At 39.0% G+C, this 14,070-nt stretch overlaps 1 protein-coding gene and 1 non-coding gene across 3 annotated transcripts in view; one reads left to right on the plus strand and one right to left on the minus strand.

Moving 5' to 3' along the window:
* The window catches only part of Wdr70 (WD repeat domain 70), a 214,369-nt gene that overhangs the window by 17,008 nt on the left and 183,291 nt on the right, over window positions 1–14,070 (minus strand). The gene's annotated exons all lie outside the window — the stretch shown is intronic.
* Window positions 10,996–11,102, plus strand: LOC121144415. The gene has a single exon (XR_005881771.1). It is a non-coding gene; the product is annotated as a U6 spliceosomal RNA (small nuclear RNA).

Below are 14,070 nucleotides of genomic sequence, written 5' to 3' on the forward strand. Positions count from 1 at the left end.
AAATGTCCTCACTTCTCAGACTGTTGCACTTAAAACTAGGACCCTTTAATTCTTGTACTCAGGAGGCAAAGGCAAAGGAATCTTTGTGAGTTCGAGGCCAGTCTGGTCTACTGAGCAAGTTCTAGGACATTCAGAGTTATACAGAGAAACCCCGTCTTGAAAAACAAAACAAAACTATGCCTCTTTAACTGTTTACTCTGATTTTCTTTAATGCCATCACATATATCTTTAATGTAGGATATAATTTATTTATTATTTATGCTACATCTTCTCAACCAGAATTCATATCCCAAGACCAGAGATATGGATCAGTTTTATTTGGCAGTCTCTTCCAGGTGCTTAGACTAGCATCTGGTGCTCTGCAAATGAGTTAAAAGCTTTTATGTCACCTATGCCCGAATGGGTTACTTTGTTAAGTAGAGCTGGAAACAATTTTCAAGTTAAAAAGAATTCCTTTCCATGAGGAAGAATGTAATTTCTGTGTATCACTATTATAACCAACTATCATACAAATCCGACATGATTGGTTCCTTCCTTCTGTGGTTCCTGCCCATCATGTGCAGGAACCAGAGAGCTAGAAAAGGCACCAAGGGGCTTTCAAGTGCCTGCCAAAACCCCAGCCACCTGTGAACAGCTCCAGGACAGTGTTAAGGGCATGGCTTTAGAGTTATGTCTCTTCTTTGGTTCTCTAGAGGTCTGGCTAAGCAGTTACTGGTTCTCAAATATGTTTTCAAGTGAGCAGGGTGAAGAGTTGGAAAAGATCCACAATGTAGGCCTGATAAATTCCTAGACACTGGGCCAAATAGGCAGTTTCCAGGGGCAGCAGGTTACTGTTACTTTCTCCCTCTCGACCGAGGGTGTAAATGTTAGAGAGGCAACTGCTCAGGCCAACAGACCAATGCCTGGCTGCTTTCCAGGGAGGCTGAAGGCATTTCACCTCTATTCCTGCTCACATCCTTTATCTCCAGAGCTCTAAGACACACACACATGACTCTGCTCAGTATAGGCTTCTAAGGACAAGCACATTTACCCTCTTCTCATGCTGAAGCAGGAAAAGACAAGTAACAGCCCTTGAACTAAACAGTTATTCCAGAGATCTATCCACTGTGGCGATGAGTCATCAAAGCAGCCAATGAGGGGCCTGTGAACAAACTAACTTAGGCAAAGGACACTTAAGGCTCAATTACCTTAAGACTGGTTATTAATCAAATACTACAGGGATTCCAAAACACAGAATGAAGAAACAGAATTCAAAGTCAAAGGTGGGTGGGCCTTTTTTGTTTATTAATATTTATTGTGTGTGTTTAGCTAACCTTTGTAAACTTTGCAGCTAATGCGCCTCCATACTTTGTCCTGTCAAGGAAATGCATCTTATAGCAGAGAGCTGGCCATTTGCCAAACCAAACAATCCTGAGTCGGCGGCAGCAAGCAGAGTTGCCACACTGCTAACTTGTCAAACATACATACTGGGCTTTGCTTAACAACAATGGACACGTGCCTGCTAGGAGTCCAGAACCATCAGAAGACAGATGAGCTATAAATACACAGAAAGGGCGCAATCTCTCTCAGCTAACCAGACCACACTCGTCTTCCTAAGAGATGTCTCTTTGGTTAACATGCCTGGACCATGTTAATCAATGCTGCAAAGCAAGGGAACGGACATTCCCAAATCAAGGGATCAGATAAGATCCCAGAGATACAAAACCTATAATACCAAAGAGAAATACCTTACCTCTTATTAGAACAGCCAGATGGTAGAAGGCCACTGCAATTCAAGAGCTAGGTTCTGAATTTAATCTGCATACTATACTATAGTGATTTGCCTAATTAAACCGATAAAGTGTTTTATTCTTTCACTAATCCATTTCATCTCACTGAAACATGTGAGTCAACTAATGGCTACTGTTAATTGTCAAAGCTCAATTCCATTCTGGCTCAAAGTTAATTTTGTTTTTTCCCAAAGCCATCTCTTGTTTTATTTTAGAATCTGGGCATACAGAATAACCACAAGCTGCCCTGGAGTACTTAGCTCTAGTAGCTGCCACCAAGAGATAGTAACTAAGGCGGCAAATCATAAGCAAGATGGCAAGGATAAGTTACAATACCTGAATGTGCTCACCACAGAGATCCTCTATCCCTGCAGAGACCAGAAGAAAAGAGAGGAGATGAAAACAGTGTGGACTACCAACAGTGTCAAGATTCCAAAACAGAAATTTTGGAATTACCCCTTAGCAAAAGTGAGATGGCCACAAAAATTCCAAATAATTATTTCTGTGGCTTTCTGGTTTACTTTAAGTGAAACCATGGAAATGGGGAGAGGAGGGAAGAAAGGCAATGACTGGACATGTGTTTTAGGACACGTGGGAAAGGAACTATAAGGTACCTGAACTTTATATTATTATTGTTGTTGTTATTGTTGTTATATTTTATTACATTTATTATATATGCACTTGGGGCATGTGTGCTATGACCAAAAATAGGTCAGAGGGCAACTTTCAGAAGACAGTTCTGCACTCGGGCTTGGTGCAAGTGCCTCTTCCCACTTAACAATCTCACTGGTCCTGGGAGCTTATATTATTTGATATAATCGAGTCTTTATTTGAAATAGTAACCTCATTCTATCTCACAGATGAAAAAAGCTGAGACTGCTTCTGGGTTAAGTAACTGACAACCAGAATAGAGGGAACGTGCCAGGTACCTCCAATTCCATCATTCCTTTCCTTATAGTATATACCATGTGGAGCCTTATATTGAAAGATGAAGAAAACTGGTAGGTTTTAAAATCATTTCCAAACCTTCCTAACTCAGAGTAGGATCTTAGCAAATTGATTTTCAAAAGGAAAATAAGGGGGCTGAGACTGGGGCTCAATGGTAAAATGACTGACCAGCATTCAAGTACCTTGCACCTGATCCTCAAAAATGCAAGAGGTTGAGGGACAGATGGTATCACTAAAACCAAAAAGAAAAAAATTTGCAAATGTTTCTATAAAAGAAATCAATGCCCAAGCAACATCTTAGATGTGTGCAGTGTGTATATCTAAAGAGCACTGTTAAAGAGAAGCCCAGCATCCATAATAAATTTATACCTTAAGCACAATTATGCTCAAACACCACTCCCTGATCCTTCCCAGCTGCTGCCCTCACTGAAAACCACATTCCGTCTGTGTTTTTCACATTTGGTTTTTGTGGAATAAGAACGAAGAAGCAAACCCTGATTCTGTGGAAGAACATGCATTTTCAGTGATTTCCAATAACCAGCCTGACACCTGTTCATAAAGGTGATGCCCACAATTGTGCAGCCCTGTGCATAAGAAACCTTAGCCTTGATGGAAGCAGAAGCAGACACCCATAGCTAAACACTGAGCTGAACTCTGGAATCCAGATGCAGAAAGGGAGGAGTGATGAGCAAAGGGGTCAAGACCAGGCTAGAGAAACCCACAGAAGCAGCTGACCTGAACAAGGCGGAGCTCATAGATCCTAGACTGGTAGCTGGGAAACCAGCAGAGAACTCTTCTAGACCCCCTGAAGGAGGATGTTAGTTTGGAGGTCTGGTTAATCTATGGGGCCTCTGGTAGTGAATCAATATTTATCCCTAGTACACGAATGGACTTTGGGAGTCCATTCCACCCAGAGGGATACTCTCTCAGCCTAGACACATGGGGGAGGGTCTAGACCTGCTCCAAATGATATGACAGACTTTGAAGATTCCCTATGGAAGGCCTCACCCTCCCTGGGGAGCAGAATAGGAATGGGATAGGCTGGGGGGCAGGGGAGGAGAGGGAGAGGGAACTGGGATTGACATGTAAAAGAAGCTTGTTTCTAATTTAAATTTTTTAAAGGGGGGGGGAACAAAATAAAACAAAACAGAAGCCTTAGCCTTATGACTCTCCTCAGGACTGCCCAATACACTTCAGTGGCATGTGTACTGACCCACAAGGGTAAGTAAGAACACAGAGCAAGGTGCCAGCCCAAAACAAACGAAAGAAGATGGATGAAAATGGTAACGTGCACTAGACAAAAGGCGCCCCAGATTTCCACAAGTTCACAGTTAGTTCACAGAAAAAGAAGATTGTTGTCTACATTAACATACTGGGCGAGGGAGGGAGAGGAGTAAAGAAGGAATCACTTCAATTCTTCCAGGCTATTAGTCTTGTCCTTGTCCCCTACATGCTCTCTCTAAGCCCTATTTTTCCCAACTTTAGTAGAACACACATGGGCCTGGGGGTTGGTCTCATCCCTCTGGGCTCAGGCAGTAAATCTGTGAATAAGCTACAGTCTCCAGAAAATAAAAGTCCTCAACACCAACCTGGTCCCCATAGAAACATCCCCTGAAGGGAGAGAGTAAAGCTGGACACTGTCTCTACACTTCTCTTTTCCTTTTGGTCTTTTGACATAGGGTCTCACTGTGCAGCCACAGCTAGCTTCTCTCCATATCTATCATTTTATTCATACACACCTCAAATTCAAGACAGTTCTACCATAGGCTAGCTTTGTCCTTTTTCACTTTTCCCTTCTCTGCCCCCAAGTAATTCTTTAATTGATAAGGCACACAGACACCTGATGGTGGCAAGGAGAAAGCTACAGCACTCTCATGTGTCCACCTCTGCATCTGCTGTACCTGATAAAGCAGTGCTTCCCAGACTTCCTAATCCTGTGACCCTCCAACACAGATCTTCATGTTGTGATGCCTCCAACCATAAAATTTCACTGCTACTTCATAACCATAATTTTGTTACTGTTATGAATCATGACGTAAATATGTGTTTTCCGATGGTCTTAGGCAACCCCTGTGAAAGGGTCATTCAAAATTCTCAAGGTTTTTGAGAACCACTGCAATAGTGATACTATACTTTTTAAATTTCCATCTAATTACCACATTAATTCCCATTAATTAATATCTATTAAGATCAACTTACTTTAGACTTTAAAATTGAGATAACCACAAAAGCAGCAAAAATATGGAACCTGGTAGTTGTCCTTGATACTAAATGAACCACATCTGTATTTGATAATGTACTTGAAGAATTTCATCACAAGAAAAATTTCTCAGAGAAAATAGAATGTCTCTTGGGTAAAAGAAATTAAACACAATTTCCCTCATCTAATTCAAAACAACAAATGCTAGCTTGCTCTAGTCCCAGAGCTTGAGAAGAAATTATGATGACAAAGAAAGCAGAAATCATGATTAGAGAAGGTCTGGAAATTGCTTTTATTGAGGAGAGCCTGGGAGCAGGAAACAGAGGACCCTGAAGCTGGAATCTACAGTGACACTGGTGGGTGGTCTTCCTGAATGGATCAGAGACCTGAGGGCCTGACAGGGGCAATCCATCTCACACAACACAACTCCTCACTGGTGGGCAGTATGGGTTATTGGAGTTTCAGGACAAGGAGGACTCTCAGACCTCAATGGTACTTGGGGTACTAGAACCTCAGGCTAATCACTTCTGGCAAATAACAGCCATATCATTGGATTTCACATGTTACCTTTTATAAGGACGAAGTAGTAAAGGGGAGGGTTAATATCCTCTGTTTCCTTGAAGGCTATAAAGTTGATGTTCATATTTTTGTTGTGGAGGTAAGCCAAATTTAATTTTTTACTTTTCCTTGTGAATTATGTTTTTTAAATTATATTTTTATTTTATTATAAAATTGGAAATAAACAAAAAACATCATTCACCAAAATTAACCAGAACCAAGGACTATACGACTTAATGAACTTATGCAAAAACAAAAAAAAAAAAAAGACTTGATGCTGTGTTCTTGCTGCACTTCTATTTTCTTGAAGAACGTTTTCACATACAATCAAAAATTTCTAGTGGCCAAATTTTCCCAACCTGATCAAAATTCTTACAACCTAATCTACACAGACCTAGGTCTTTATCTTTCATTTGTCACTATTTAGAGAGAACACAATAATAACAGTAATAATAAATAATAATAACTTATAAACAACAACCAATCATTTGTTTATCAGAACAAAACAAATGTATAAAACATACTAAGTCTCTTAACTACTAAACAAAAAATATAGGTGTGATCAAAGAATGGGAATAATTAAGCAAGAAAAACTTTAAAGAAACAGAAAAAAGAGCAGACTCTCCAGGTATAGGTGAGTTATACAGGGCATTAAAATAATACCATTTACCGAATAATACAAGTAAATATGTTTTAAATATCATATTGTTTTATTTAGCCCTTTGGGATCTCAAAAACTCTTCCTACAAGACTATTATCTATGATTCCAGAAAGGGGAAACACTATCCTGAGGTATATGGTAATTATAGACAGCTTGTGTCTTCCACACTAAATGAAGTTGTGAAAATTTAGCCAGAGCACTGCTGAACATCTGGAAAATGTGTTAGCACAGACCCTTCATCGGATTAGAGAAGAAAACCTCAGGAATTCTCCAGGACAGTGAGTCCCTCACTGGCCCATCAGTGAACAAAGGATGGTGCTGTATTAGATGGCTGAGCACTAGACATTACTGTAATAGATGTTTATAAGTTATTTAAAGACTAATGTATTTTTCTGTTCATTTCCAAGCATCTATAAACCAAGATGTACTCATGAACATATGTTCACTCATGCACTCACACTCAAACATGCACTCTCTCCTCTCTGATTTTTTAAAACTATTTGTTTTTTGCCTGTATGTATGTCTATATACCACTTATGTGCCTGGTGCCCAGAGGCTAGAAGAGGGCATGGGATCTCCTAGTCCTGGAATTACCAGCAGCTGCAAGCTACCATGTGGGTGCTCAGACTTGACCCCAGGGCCTCTGGAGGAAACTAGGGCTCTTAACTGCTAAGCCATCTCTCTAGGCTCCTTGTCTGATTTTATAGAGTAGTTAAGTATGCTCGTCCCTAAAAGTTATATCATCTAGTGTCTGATTATCTATCTGGCTTTGCCATTCATGGTCAGCATGTCTACACAGGGAAATGTAGTCACATTTAAACACCGGTTAAATAAAACATAAGCTTCTGTGGAGAGGACAGAATAAAATTTCTACTTAATGAAAGCATTAATGCTGCTTAAAGGTTGTGAAGGACTAGGCGTGGAAGCAGAAGCATTCTGTGTGAAAGCTGGGCTGAAACTCCAGGGAGTAGTTCTAATAGATCCTGTTAGAGGCAAATTCCCCCAGAAAACTGACAAACAGGACAGCCCTTTTTCTAGTTACTCCTCTCAGGAAACCAGAGACAATGGTGACAGCCCTTCATTCCATTTCATAGTGACTTCAGAGTGAGATCACAGTCCATCAGATGATCTTAGGGAAAGACACTCAGTCATAGGATTAAATCTGGAACCTCAAGACTCTAACAAGTGTACCTGAATTAAGAATCCACTTGTTAAAAGAAACTAAAAACGGTCCTTTTAAAACAGACTGAAGAAATGATGAGATGACAATCATGTTTCCTTCCTATTCTAAGAAAAGATATTGATTAGATATTTTAATTTTAAAATTCTACTTTAATGAGTCTTTTGCCTGCATATGTATCTACACACCATATGTGGGAAGTTCCTGAAGAGGGCATTGGAGCCCCCTGGGACAGGAATTACAGACCATTGTGTGCAGCTATGGAGGCCGGAATCAGACCTGAGTCCTTTGGAAGAGTAGCTAGTGCTCTTAACCACTGAGCCACCTGCCCAGCAACTTGACTAGATACTACAAATGTCGAATGCTAACAAGCAATATGTACTTCAAGTTCATCATGGTGGTGCATGCCTGCAATCCCAGCACTCAGGAGGCTGAGGCAGGACAATTATGAGTTTCACCCCAGCATGAACTACATGTGATTTTTTTTCTCCTTACTTCAAATCACTGTATTTTATAACAGTCCACATTCATTAATAGTATAACAACCAAAGAAAATTATATTAAACAGAATTTAGATTGCCAATAATTTTAGCATCTGTAGCAAATTTGGGTTTCTTCTACTGAATTAAACACAACTATTTTCAGTAAGTGTAAAAAAGATAATCTCAAGTTTTAAATAAGCAGACAAAACAAAAATGAGCATTCCTTTCATCAAATTAAAAGTAAATTACACTTGTGCTATGACATTCCAAATTATTTTTTTGAAACCATTAAAAAATAAAAAGAAAAGAAAGTGAGAGGGATTAGACCATTAGTATAAATCTCAATAAGAACATTCTGTAATATTTTGCAATCAAAAGTAAAGCAAGATCAACACAAACATTTTTAGCAAATACCTACCACATTCCTGTGCTAAGCATTAGGAATGTCATGCACTTACCACACACACAGCACCTGCAGCCCCCCAGGGGCCCTCCCAGTCCAATTTGGTCACTGGACAATGTAGAATGTCTGAGAAACATTATCAAAGACAATGGAAGTGCTGAGAAAATCCAATCATCAAGGAAAAGGCTTTTTTTATTATTTATTAAGTTTGGTTCACTCAGACAAGAAAAGACAGAACAGCAACTTGATAATCATCAAGGAACCACAGGACACTGACCAGCTGTTCTCCAAGTCCACGAGGACTGGAGTAAAGGATGTGGGCTCTAAACATGAGAATGTGAGGCTAAAGAGAGGGGGAAAGGAACTCTTTGGGGAGGTTGTAAAAACCGTCTGTGAAAAACAACTCTAGTTTTTTTATGCAGGGCAGTTAAAATCATAGCTCTCAGGCAAAGATAGGGACTCTAGAATAATGTGGAGAATCTGCAGAAATTATACCTCACTCCAGACAGCAGCTAATTAAGCAAAGCCAGTAGCCTTGGAGTGGTTCTACTATCAAGGGAACACACCATCAGAGCAAGAGAAGTAAGCTACTCTAGGAACAATGACATTGTCTCCTACCATGCCAAAGTCCCCTCTGGGCATATCTGCTGAGATCTGTTTCATGTTGTGCTTCCCATTACCACTGTGACTTTTTGAATTGAAAGAAGCTCCTGTTTGGTTTTGGGTAAGACAGAGGAAACACAGATTGCTTGGTGCCTCCCTCTGAATGTGGTCACAAAGCAGGACAGGAGGACTCTGGGAAGGAAAATCAGTAGGTAGATCTGGGACAGTTTAGCATTTAGCGTTATTACTAAAATGAAAGTAAGTTAGCTATGGTACTCCACCAAGAAGTTAGTAAGTGAATAATAAATAAAATAATGCCTGTGATAAGCAAATATCAAAACTGTCAATAAAGAGAATCAGTCCAGCTGAGTTTTCTTTTCATTTCAGGCTCTAATACAGTTTAGTACTGATTCTATTTTTTTATTTAAAATTTTCTAGCATTTTATACATTGTGGATTCCTTATACTAAAACGAGTTTTTGTTAGTTAGTTAGTTAGTTAGTTAGTTAGTTAGTTAGTTAATTAGTTAGTTAGTTAGGGTTTCTCTGACGCTTTGGAGCCTATCCTGGAACTCATTCTTTAGACCAGGCTGTCCTCGAACTCACAGAGATCCCTCTGCCTCTGTCTCCCATGTGCTGGGATTAAAGGCATGAGCCACCACTGCCCGGCTAAATTTTCTTTTTATTTTGAGACAGAATTTTCATGTGGCCTGGGCTGACCTCATACTCACTATGCAGCCAAGAAAGATCTTGAACCCCTGATCCTCCTAGGATTACAGAAATACATACTCAGGCAGGACACAGGTGCTGAGGATTGAAACTCTGGTTTTGTGCAAGCACTTTACCAAATGAGCTTCATGTCAAACCCTGAATTAAAAATAATAAACAAATAAATACTGGTGTATGGAGGTGGCTTATCTTGTTTATATTTTGGAGCTGAACTTAGCACACAAGAGGCTGTGGGTGTGATTTCCAGCAAAGAAAAGCACAAGAAAACAAAATAAAGCATAGTACTAAGCATTTAGGAAACCTGTGCTTTACCCTGCAGGCCCTGGTTCTGCTTTAACTATACCTTACTCTACTATACAAAAATTAACTACAATGGGATGTAGGCCTGAATGTAAAACTCCACACTTTTTATAAGAGAAAATCAAGGAGGTCTGGAGTTAGTCAAGAAGTTCTTGGAAGTGTCACCAAAAGTATAATCTATAAAAGAAAAAAATTGATACATTTCACTTGATTTCATCAAATTTTTAAAGTTTTGTTTTCTTAGGGACAGTGTTATGACTTGGCAGGTAAATGTCTGTCTCATCCAACAATGTAAGTCTGAAGACCTGAGTTTGATGCTTGGAACCCATGAGAAGGAAGAAGAGAGCCAACTCTACAAAGTTATCTAGTTGTCCCCTGACCCACACATGCATGTATGCTGTGGCATCTCTCTCCTCTCTTCTCCTCTCTCCCTCTCTCCCTCCTTCCCTCTCTTTCTCTCTCTCTCGCTCTCTCACACACACCTAGGAAAAAATATGTATAAATCACATACCCCACAAAAAGTCTGATATATAGAATACAAAAATAACCTCTGGGAAATCTCAGTAGTCCTGGGGAAATGAAATTTTATGTTTACACAAAAACCTACATGTGAAATGCTTATATATTCTACTCACAGTTTCAAAAAGATTGATATGATAAATATCATTTAATTTTGGAACAAACTATTGTTGTACATAATCTGAACTAATTATAAAGGCATTCTGTTGAAAAAATGCCAGTCTCCAAAGGTCACCCATTTTATGAAATTCTTGAAAAAAATAACACAATATTGATAGATTAAAAACAGTGAATGCCAAGGGTTAAGAAATGGGGGTCAAGTGGATTATAGACCGGGACATATGGAGGACTGGGGAGATGAGACTTTATTGATAGAACTGTTCTCTGTCTTGGTTGTGTTGGTGGTGGTTACATAAATCCATATGTTCCAAGAATTTCCTCCTTGGGGAGATGTAAACCTATTCACCTGCCTTATAAGGCACCACGACAAACCAAAGTATAATTCCACCAAAGTCCAACTTCGCAAACCAATGAGTTATGGGGCTCAATTACAGAACATGGTCGAGGGGTTGTTTATAGACATATGGGTGATTCGGTGATCCTACAGCATCCATACCACCAAAGTCTCTTAAAATCACTATCCATGTGCTCGCTTTGGCAGCACATATACTAAAATTGGAACGATACAGAGAAGATTAGCATGGCCCCTGCGCAAGGATGACACGCAAATTCGTGAAGCGTTCCATATTTTGCACCAGCTCTACTTGGCAAAAAAAAAAAAATCACTATACATACTCTTTAGAAAGAGATGAAATTCATTGTATAATTGTTTTTTAAAACATTACAATGAAATCAGCAGTACACCAGTACCTATCATTTTCTTTTATTAAAATACTTCATTCAAGATTTGATAAAGCAGATACTAGACTACTAGGAAATCAATGGTTCCGTTTCTTTCATCTATGTGCCCATAAATGGATCCTGGGTATTGCTGTTATACAACATTCACAGTATGATACCTTCAGGTTCTCTGAAAACAAAGAGGTCATTTTATCAAGTCCTTCTTGGACATTAGGAGGCTAACTCAGCAGGCAATTCAAGCTAAGTTCTAGTTACGTGCAAATTATATGTATAAGCAGGTTTCTTCCAAGAAAGTGTTTCACACTGTCTTTCACTATATTGGATAGTAATTTTTTACCATGGCGATTAAAACCTACCCCTAGATAAAGTAGTACTGACTGACCACTGTGCCAACAGATAGTAAAACACTGTCCTAGGAGCCATACTAGACATCTTGGTTGACCCAGAAAAAAATAACGAGAGAAGAAAGCATGCCAGTGCTACACTGGCTGATTTATACTAAATACCAACATCATCTACTATGTCCAGCTTCTTTATCATGTTCAGAAATCTTGGAAGATCAGGAAGTAACTTCTGAAACCCTGCCTTTCTGTAAATGTAAACTGCCCTATCATTTGGCTGTGGGCAAATATTACAGACTTTATATATACAAATATGTTGATCAGCTTCCTTCTAGGATCTGCATTGTTTAATACCTTCAAGTGGTGAACTAAAGTGAAATGTCATTACGCTGATATCACTTTATTCAACATAATACATAATTCAAAGCAACTACTATTCTCTAGGCAACCAGCAGTCTGATTGCTCTATAATAAAAATCAGATAATGGAAAGCTAGCTAATTCAAAGCTCACATTTTCCATCTCCCTGTGTTTTGCATTAAGAAGGTTTCATTATATTTGAGAAGGCAGATAAACACCAAATGCAGTCTTTGGAGTTTCATTTCTGTTGGCATTTGCACTGTTGGTAGATCAAGCTCTCTCCGTGCATTACTACTGATATGAGCCTGGCCTGGCAAAGATGCTCCTCAACTCCTGTACTTCTAGAAGCCTTCAGAGTGGAGCACTTCTGCCTGAACTGGAAGTTTGTATCACCAAGACATGATTTCCACTAGCAAAGGAAGAACAGATGGAGTCCTCTGCTCCTTCTGAGACAAGCTCGCACATGTGGGGCTTCAGTAATTTGTTTGAAGTGAATTCCCAGATCACATATATCTATATTCAAATGTTAGAACAAAGACACATTCCAAAGACAACTCTGAGCACTTCTGGAATAGCCATTTATTTGAATTACCTTTCTGCTCTCCTCCACAGGCATAATTAATAGAGGATGACTACAGTCTAAGTGGTCATCACTTATAATTTAAGGTAAATAGCTACCTTCATGAAGGGTCTTTTCTTTTATGGCCCTTTTATATTCATCTATTCTTCCTCTTCAATCTCTTCACACTTAAAGGGTCGGTACTCTCCCTCAATGAGAACACACATGAGGGATGAAGAAATGAATCAGAGGTTAAGAGCACTGGCTGCTTGTCCTTAGGTCCTGAGTTCAATTCGCAGCAACTACATGGCAAACCACAAGCATCTATAATGAGGTCTGATGCCCTCTTCTTGAATGCAGGCATACATAAAGATAAAGTACTCATAAATTAAAAATACATAAATAAATAAAATTTAAAAATAACACATTTGGCCGGGCGGTGGTGGCGCACACCTTTAATCCCAGCACTTGGGAGGCAGAGGCAGGTGGATCTCTGTGAGTTCGAGGCTGGGCTGGACCGACAGCCTCCAAAACAATACAGAGAAACACTGTCTCGTAAACCCCCCCGATATATATGTATATATCTAATAAGTTAAATATATTGTGTGCAATACTTTTATGAGATATTACCATTTTATACGCTTGGGGTTAACAAATATAGCAATTTTATTACATTAATGTAATTGATTTTAATGTCACATCTGGGATAATCTATGGGTAATGACAGTATTTTCTTCATAATCTTTTTGTCTTTTCAATTTCTAAGATTTTGTATGTACTATTTTCAGTAAGAAAAAGAAAATTAATATATAATCTTATTCACAATGGATATGTCTATGAAGAATGAGATCTTGGGGTACGGGAAGATGTGAACTCAAGTTCTCTTTAAAAAATCATGCAATTAAATAAAGGAGATATCCAGTATTCTCATGGAAAGTATTTGTTTTTATTATTTTATTTGAAGACAGGGCTCACTCTGTATCCAGGATTTCCTAGAGCTATATAGCCCTGGCTGGCCTCAAATCACAGTGATCCTCCTGTCTTAGCTTCCCCAGAGCCATGAGTCACTATGACTATCTCTTGTTTTGAAAACAGAATTATAGACCTTACTTTTTCTTCAGTAGGTGTAGATGACAATTTCTAATATCAGATAAATAGGCCCCAACAAAGAACTTTTCCCTTTCTTTTATTAAGCATATAAACTTTGACATAACATAATTTTAGCACAAGTTACATATAGTCCAACCAATATTCATGAAAATAAATGGCAGTGATAAAAGCCAGTAGTAACCAAGTGAGTCAATAAATAACTCCCTGCTTGTAGAAAAATTTCAAGTTATTTCTAAAACCATTATGCTTATTTCACTTTCCTCCCCTTACTGAAATATGAAATGATACAGTTCCAGGAAGGCTTTTCACAATATCCACTTCCTCAAACAACAGGCTCAGCTCCATGTAAAAACCATCACAAGACTTCAAATCCATAGAATGTACGCACTGCTCAGAAATCCTGAGCTGTCCTTTGTTAAAAAGTATACAGGGTCTACATCAGTTCAGACAGGAAGGGGATATTCCAGAGAACAAGCAGTGAAGAAAGAAA

The sequence above is a fragment of the Mesocricetus auratus genome, unplaced genomic scaffold (genome assembly GCF_017639785.1).
Source record: "Mesocricetus auratus isolate SY011 unplaced genomic scaffold, BCM_Maur_2.0 Super-Scaffold_100015, whole genome shotgun sequence".
Classification (NCBI taxonomy): Eukaryota; Metazoa; Chordata; class Mammalia; order Rodentia; family Cricetidae; genus Mesocricetus; species Mesocricetus auratus.